The sequence below is a fragment of the Artemia franciscana genome, chromosome 2, assembly GCF_032884065.1.
Source record: "Artemia franciscana chromosome 2, ASM3288406v1, whole genome shotgun sequence".
In the NCBI taxonomy this organism is placed as follows: Eukaryota; Metazoa; Arthropoda; class Branchiopoda; order Anostraca; family Artemiidae; genus Artemia; species Artemia franciscana.
In genome coordinates this window covers 66398688-66407922 of record NC_088864.1, presented here as the reverse complement: position 1 = coordinate 66407922, position 9235 = coordinate 66398688, and the positions used below count along the sequence as shown (strand labels likewise).

Sequence of the window (9235 nt, the reverse complement as noted above, 5' to 3'; positions counted from 1 at the left end):
TTCAAATCCTGGTTAGGCTAAAAAAGGTAAAAATCTAAAAACTAAAAAAAAAACTGAAAAAACTAAAAAAGGCGAAAACTACAAAAAAAACTAAAAACTAATAAAAAAAAATTAAGAATAAAAATAAAAAAAAATAAAAAAGATAAAAACTAAAAAAAAAAGTAAAAAGAAAAAACGAAAAAAAACTAAAAAAGCTAAAAAAAAAGGTAAAAACCAATAAAAAACTGAAAAGAAAAAAAGGAATAAAACTAAAAAAATTTTCATCTAAAAAACTAAAAAAAAACTAAAAAAGGTAAAAACTAAAAGAACTAAAAAGAAAAAAAAACTAAAAAAAGGAAAAAAACTGAAAAATAAAGGAGAAAAAGAAAACTAAAAAAATATAAATAAAAATAAAAAAACTAAAAAGATAAAAACTTAAAAAAAAACTAAAAAGAAAAAAGAAAAAAACTAAAAAACCTAAAAAAAGGTCAAAACCAATAAAAAAAAACTAAAAGGAAAAAAGGGAAAAAATTAAAAATTTATTTCATCATATACCAATTCAAAAACGAATGTATACCGGGATGACGACCGGGACACAGGGAATATAAATGACACAACTACAACGGGGACGCCGGGGGGCACAGGGGGATATAAATGACGACCGGGACACAAGGAATATAAATGACGCCCGGGACACTCAAAGAGAAATCAGAGACTGGGACACCGGGACACAAATGACGACCGGGACACAGGGAATATAAATGACGACCGGGACACAGGGACATAACTACAAAGGGGACGCCGGGGTGCACAGGGGGATATATAAATGACGATGGCGACTCAGGGAACGGTCGATTAGCAATCACCATCAACAAAGCTCAAGGGCAATCATTAGAATCATGAGGTAAAGATCTGAATACGGATTGTTTTCCCATTGACCATTATATGTTGCATGTTCAAGAGTCGGTAAACCTGACAATCTATTTATATGCACAGACAATGGGACAGCAAAGAATGTTGTATATTCGCAAGTTTTACGTAGTTAAAAACATATATATATATATATATATATATATATATATATATATATATATATATATATATATATATATATATATATATATATATATATATCTATCTATATTCACAGGTGGGACATAGGGACACAACTACAATGGCGCGTAACTAATATGGCGCGTAACGACTTACGCGCGCGGGGGGGGGCTTGGGGGGGCGCTTCGCCCCCCCCAAGCCCCCCCCCCCGCGCGCGTAAGTCGTAACACCAACTAGGTGTTGGGTGGCGCGAAGCGCCACCCCAACAGCTAGTATATATATAAAAGTGACGTCACTCACAAATATTTTTCCTAAATTAAAGCTCTTAACGAATTTTCTCAAACTTCTGACTTATCTAGATCGCTTTTTTAGGCCAGAATATCCAAGTGTGCCAATTTTCCAGAAATAATATGGATCCGTTTTCGAGAAAAATAGATAAATAAATAAATGCATAAATGCACCATAAAGATGATAATACTGTTTCAGAACATACACATGGGCTGGGACATACCCTTGGCAAAATGTCCTCTGTAACTCTCTGGTGGCGATAGCCTCTCTAATCCTTTAGCTATTAAAAAGGTAAACAGGTAAACAAAAACAAAGGACAAGGAAATCGTCCCAACTTGTGTTGAAAAAGTAAAAAATTGGTTTAAAAAAATATTCGGAAGAAAAATAGGAAGGATATAGGATATATAGGCAAAGACAAATATAGGGATAAGGTATATATCTCCTTTCGCTGCAAAAAGGTAAAATAAAAACAAAGGACTAGGAAAACGTCACCACCACTGGTGCAGAAAAAGCAAAAAACTGGTTTTAATTTTTTTTGCAAGAAATATAAGAAGGATCCAGGATAAATCTACGCAAAGGACGAATCTACAGAACCAAATGATGAATCTATGGAACCAAAGGATGAATCTAAGGAATCAAATGATGAATCTACAGAACCAAAGGATGAATTTACGAAACCAAAGGCGAATATACGGAACGAAAGGATGAATCTACTGAACCAAAGGGCGAATCTACGGAAAGAAAGGATGAATCTACGGAACCAAAGAATGTATCTAAGGAACCAAAGGATGAATCTACGGCACCAGAAGATGAATCTAAGAAGCCAAAGGATGAATCTACGGAGCCAAAGGATGAATTTACAAAACCAAAGGCGAATATACGGAACGAAAGGATGAATCTACGGAGCCAAAGGATGAATCTACAGAACCAAAGGATGAATTTACGAAACCAAAGGCGAATATACGGAACGAAAGGATGAATCTACTGAACCAAAGGGTGAATCTACGGAAAGAAAGGATGAATCTACGGAACGAAAGGATGAATCTACGGAACCGAAGGATGAATCCAAGGAATTAAATGATGAATCTACAGAACCTAAGGATGAATCTACAGAACCAAAGGATGGATCAAGGATGAATCAAGGATGAAAAAGGAAGAAACAACTAAAAACTGAAAAAAGAACAAAAGGATGAATCTACTGAACCAAAGTGTGAATCTACGGAAAGAAAGGATGAATCTATGGAACAAAAGGATGAATCTACCGAACCAAAGAATGTATCTAAGGAACCAAAGGATGAATCTACGGCACCAGAAGATGAACCCACGGAACCAAAGGATAAATCTGTGGAGCCAAGGGACGAATCTAAAGAACCAAAGGATGAATTTGCGAAACCAAAGGCGAATATACGGAACAAAAGGATGAATCTACTGAACCAAAGGGTGAATCTACGGAAAGAAAGGATGAATCTATGGAACAAAAGGATGAATCTACGGAACCAAAGAATGTATCTAAGGAACCAAAGGATGAATCTACGGCACCAGAAGATGATTCACGGAACCAATGGACGAATCTACGGAGCCAAAGGATGAATCTACGTATCCCAAGGATGAATCTAAGTTCCTGTAAGTAATTATTTTATATATATAAAAATAAGTTGTATGTCTGTTATACTATCTTCTATATGTATATAAATAAGTTGTATGGATTTTTGTGTTGAGGATTTGCATATGACATCTGAAAAATAAAGAAGAAAAAGAAAACTGAAAAAAGAAAAAAAGGTAAACAACTAAAAAAAACTAAAAAGCAAAAAAACTAAAAAAAAGAAACAAAACTAAAAAATTAAAAAAAGAATAAAACCTAAAAAGAAAAAAACCTAAAAAAAATAAAAAAGGTAAAAAAACTAAAACAGCTAAAAAACTAAAAAAAAGTAAAAACTAAAAAAGAAAAAATTAAAAAGGAAGAGAAAACATATATATAAAATAAAAAAACCCAAAAAATTAAAAGAAAAGAAAAAAACTAAAAAAGAAAAAAAAAGAAAAAACTAGATAAAGAAAAAACATAAAAAGAAAAAAACAAAAAAATAAATAAAAAATAAAAAAAACTAAAAAGAAAAAACTAAAAAAAAATCTATGGAACTAAAGAATGTATCTAAAGAACCAAAGGATGAATCTACGGCACCAGAAGATTAATCCACGGAACCAAAGGATAAATCTGTGGAGCCAAAGGATGAATCTAAAGAAACCAAAGGATGAATCTACGGCACCAGAAGATGAATCCACGGAACCAAAGGATAAATCCGTGGAGCCAAAGGATGAATCTAAAGAACCAAAGGATGAATTTGCGAAACCAAAGGCGAATATACGGAACAAAAGGATGAATCTACTGAACCAAAGGGTGAATCTACGGAAAGAAAGGATGAATCTATGGAACAAAAGGATGAATCTACGGAACCAAAGAATGTATCTAAGGAACCAAAGGATGAATCTACGGCACCAGAAGATGAATCCACGGAACCAAAGGATAAATCTGTGGAGCCAAAGGATGAATCTAAAGAACCAAAGGATGAATTTGCGAAACCAAAGGCGAATATACGGAACAAAAGGATGAATCTACTGAACAAAAGGGTGAATCTACGGAAAGAAAGGATGAATCTATGGAACAAAAGGATGAATCTACGGAACCAAAGAATGTATCTAAGGAACCAAAAGATGAATCTACGGCACCAGAAGATGACCCACGGAACCAATGGACGAATCTACGGGGCCAAAGGATGAATCTACGTAACCCAAGGATGAATCTAAGTTCCTGTAAGTAATTATATTAAATAATTATATCCTGCGATAAAAATTCGTGAAAATTTTAATATAGTTTTATTTTATTTCGTCTCTCAGCTCAAATTTGGTCTGCAGCGGTAGCCAGCAACCCAGTAAGAGACGATCACGTCCAACTGAATTGAATTGAATTCATTTATAACCTGTTATAATACACATGAAAAACGGAGTATAATGTGAATAAAAGAAAAGAGGAAAAAGAAAATAACCTAAAAAATAATACTAAGAAATTTAATAGCTCATAACTCCCATAAATAGTTTCAGATCATAACAAGAAGTACGCTACTAGAACCACCTTGTCCAAAACCCCTATAAAGGAAACTTACCGTGCCTTGGCTTAAATAACGAGGAAAATCTATTGGCTTAAACAAGATAAATTGCTTGAACTATGATATTCTGCATCGATGGCATCTTTTTTCAATTTTTTCTCCACGGCTAGCGGGGCATTGGAAAATCACACAGTTGTGTTCATTTTAAGTAAATTCCTATATCTAGTGCCTTTCGTAATAAGAAAAAGTAATGTTTTAAACAGAATCAATTTTTACGATAAACTCCCTTTTTCTATAGTAATGTAGTAGCAAATGTAATTAACATCATCTTGCATACGAAGATCAAAATAGTCCTATTTTCTTAAAAATCCTACTAACATAATAAAAAGCACGTAGGTATAGTTGTATGAATTTCAGTCACTTTTTAGGGTTTTAACAACAGTCTTATTTGCCAATCGAAACTAAAATCGGTAAAAGCTCAGAATCTCCAAAGTTATTATGTAAAGTGCAAAAATATTTATTGTGTCTGAGTAGTAATTTTTATTTTTCAATTCAAACTAGAAAAATAGCTGCAAATTTTATAATAAACTTTGTTTTTTGCTAGATTTAATAAGCTTGAATCACCTTGCAAGATGACGATGGAAGAATATATATTTCGATCATGTTGATGCCATAGAAAGGGACACGTCCACCTTTGTAAAATAAGAAAATTACACTACTTACAGACGTAAACGAAGAATAAAGATGTTTTAGAAAGTTCTTAAGTTTCTTCAAGCAAAAACAGAAAAATAAAAAGGGGTAATGGGATAAGACGGTCTGGCGACGTTCGTAAAAGCAATGAAGAATATTTTCATGAAGCTTGCCAAAGTGAACAAAGTATTAGGGGAGAGTTTAGTAAATTCCTCGAAGAACGATATAAGTATAAAGTATGTCTAGACAAACAGATCAGAATCGTATTTTTGCCATGCGGCCATCTCGCATCTTGTTTCATCTTTGGCTTGAAATTAGCCCGCTGTGTCGTAATCCTATTTGTAACACGAAGACAGCATTTCTTCCTTGAATCAAAATTGCAAATCTGTTTAAAAAAACAGCAAGAGATTAAGCTAAAGATGAAAATTAAAAATGTCTTGTAAAGAGCTGATCTTGTAGAAAAGTCACCAAGAACCGTTCGGGCAATTCGGGTTGCAGCGATAGTTACTATATAAAATGCAAAAAATATTTGTAGTGGCTTGGCAACAGCTATTCCAATTTCGGAATTGAAACTGCTAACAGAATAAATTTTTCACAAAAAAAAAAAAAATACATTTTCGTGTTCAAGATCGCGATTCCAGCGATAACTGCAACCAAGGAAAAGACAAACACGGTCCATAGTAGCCAAGCAAAATAGCCCAAAGCCCCCTAAAAATAGTGTCAGGTCGAAGTACCAAGTACATTATAAAAAACACAATAGTATTCTTAGGGTTTTAACAAAATCCATCTTTTAAAAAGTTAATTTTCTGGTATATGGTGCCATATTTGACTTATAGAGCCAAAAAAGTGGTAACTGCAAAATTATTTGTATATATTTAAATAAGGGAGCACAACACTTCAAAAAACTCAAAAAGAAAAACAAAAGTTTAAAAATTAGTTTATCGAATAGCCAGTTAAGTGGACTAGCCTCATCTGTAACTCAAATTACGCATAATCTTATAATTATGAATACAGCATTATCAACGATAATACATTCTATATTAAACAAAGTTTCCTCTTATAGTTCCATAAGCGTTGTGAAAGAAAGCGAATATTCTAGAAAATGTCTAATTGAAGATTTTGATTTAAAGTCACAAGCCCTTATGGATTCAAATTTTCCATGCAAAATAAAGGTAGGCTACGTAAAATCTCTTATTTTTGAGTTCCCAACTTTGCATAACTTTTCTGGAGCAGAATGGAAGTTGCATTTATCTAACGTTTATATATTAATAGAGCCTTTGAGGTCAGAGGAGACCATAAATTGGTTGTCAGATGTCATTTCAATTATATCTAATATCGAGCCAACAATTGTCAAGGCTATAGAAGACTCAGAAATTACCATTAGGGATGTCAACATCAGATATGAAAACACAATTAATGGTCAGCCTATTGCAATAGATGTAACTCTCGACGAACTTAGACTAATAAAATCAGACATGAAAATAACCCAAGATGGATTATGTAAAAAAGATGGAGTTGCTAAGAACTTAAAGGTATATCTCGATACATGTCCTAGAAAGCTTTTCTCTAGTTTGAGTAAAGAAGACGCTCTTAAGGGTTTTAAGTTACAAACTCATGGCAAAGAAATTGCTAGAGTCAGCTGTAAAACAGAAGTGGTACTATGCCTAAAACCACTGTCAGAACTAAAATGCCATGTCAATTTCGCTATTATGAAAAGCATCAATGGTAGTATTAAAAGTTCTCAATTAAGAAAAATTGCCCAAATATACAATACGGGAACAAAAAGTAACAATCAGTCCTTTCAGCGATTTAAGTTAGCAGTAAATATGATTAATATTGTCAATTATATGAAAAAAATGTGTGAAGAAGCCCAAAGCTCAAAGCATCCCAAAAATTCCTTCAAATCCATGTTTCAGTCACTATTATCGTGGCAATCCTTGAAATCTAAAACAAGAGAAATTAAAAAATTTAAATTGAAAATGTGGTCATTTCTATTCAGACCTTTCGGCTGGATATCAAACATGAAAAAAGAAAAAAGTTCACTTGATAACGTGCGGGAAGCAACAAACTCCGAGGAATTAGATCTAAAAGAAGTCATTGAATCCAACACACATGTAACCGACGAGAGTCGAAAATATTTCCCAGATGTTGCTCTAAATTTCAATGTAGAAAAGTCATGTTTTGATGTTTTCTTTGATGACGTTGATGATGAATCTTTATTCGATAAAATACAAATAGTGATGGAAAAAGCAAATGTAATTCAAAAAATAAGAAATGTAAAGGGGGAAAGGGGAGAAACCGAGAACCCGAAACCGAAACCAAAATTCCAAACCGAATTCGAACTGGATTCATTAACTTTTGATGCAAACTCTTCTGGTCTCGCGATCGGCCTATTAAGTATCAAAAAGGCCAAGGCCAATGTCGAGGTTTTTGAGACTAAACAATTGGCTTGGAAAAACTTTGACTTCGAGATAAGTGCAGTAGAAATTGAAAGCTCACATTACGGTACAATTTTACGTAAACAAGATGAGACAAGTGAGGAAAGCATTGTAAAGATTGAAGCAAAACATCCATTGAACGATGACAAACTGAAGGATTTCCCGGCACATTATATGAAAGTCAATTTTACTCCAATATTTGTCCAATTTTATGGCTTTGGTGCACTTATTAATGATATTATGAGCTGTGTTCGCAAGAAAATAGTAAGGATATAGGATATAAGTAAGGGTAGGCCGGCGGCTTCTCCGCCAGGTTTCGGCACTCGGCCCACGGCAGGCTTCTATATATGGATTCTGATTATTGCTTGTCTTCTAACCACAGACAATTTGAGCCTTTTCTTGACTTAAAGAGCAGCTGCAAAAAATAAACTTTAGCGTAAAGAAAGACTTGACGGAGGGGCAGCCCCCTTCCTATATCGAATAGCTCATTTTTAGTTTCAATGCTGTTCCTTACCTTCAATTGATAAAAACTAGTTCTTTATTTAACATTTCACAGCTTTTCAAGTCATATCAGGACATCCCGTTCTACCGTGTGTGTAAAATTTCCTCTGAAAACTTTTCTCCACACAGAAAATTCTCCCCATGGAAAACCCCTCAAATAACAAAAACTATGTAGCTGAACATCGAGCAAATTGCGATAACTTAAAAGCCTTTTTCCCAGGGACTCTAGGGACCATGTCATCCCCACAGGCACAGTAATTGGACCTTTCAACTATTCTTAATCAAATGTTTTTTTTTCAAATTTTGATCGGATGTATTTGGGGAAAAAAGGGGCTTGGGAAGGTGGCTTGGGAAGTTGCCCTCCATTCTTTTTGGTAATGAAATTACGTTTGGTGATGTGTAATTAGACATGCCAAAAACAGCATACTTTAATAGCCAAACTGCTTACTCTCCATGAACCTTCAGATAAATTTTGAAAGAAAGAGGGGTATTAGGAATTGATTGAAACATTTTTCTATGCAGCATAAAATATTGCATTCCGATGACTACCAAAACAGATGGAATAGGCCAGGCAGGCTATTGTAAACTCCACTAGGTAATTTTTTTTTGGGGGGGGGAGATAGGCCAATAGGAACTTTGTTTAAAGCCATTTTAGATGGTAATAGTTCTCTTTCTCTACTTACATGACATATTTCAATGTATTTAAACATATGTATGGAATAGACTTATCAATCAGAGGACACTATTGTAGAGGTTGTGATGGCTTCAGTATGTAGAGATCTTCATTGTAACTTTTATTTTGTTTTTAGTACTAAGGTGTATTTGAACGCCATGAACGCTATACGAGGCTATATCAAAGAACTCATAGAGATATAGTTAAACAAACTACATCCAGAAGTCCAAAAAGTTGGCAAAAATGTAAGCTGATCTTCATAAATATTTTAAAACGTTTAATCAGTGTTATAGAAAATATTCAAAATTACAGAGTAAACTTTGAAAGAGCTGATGTTGTTGAAAAGTTGGCAAAATATTCTTTAAATGTTTTCTATTTTTAGCTTTAACAAATCCACTGCTATTAGGTATATTCAGGAATGAATATCAGTATATATATATATATATATACTAGCTGTTGGGGTGGCGCTTCGCGCCACCCCAACACCTAGTTGGTGGGGCGCTTCGTGCCCC

At 33.9% G+C, this 9235-nt stretch overlaps 1 protein-coding gene across 2 annotated transcripts in view; it reads right to left on the bottom strand.

The window, feature by feature from the left end:
• Positions 1-9235, bottom strand: part of LOC136043977 (uncharacterized) — a 48567-nt gene that overhangs the window by 11121 nt on the left and 28211 nt on the right. The gene's annotated exons all lie outside the window — the stretch shown is intronic.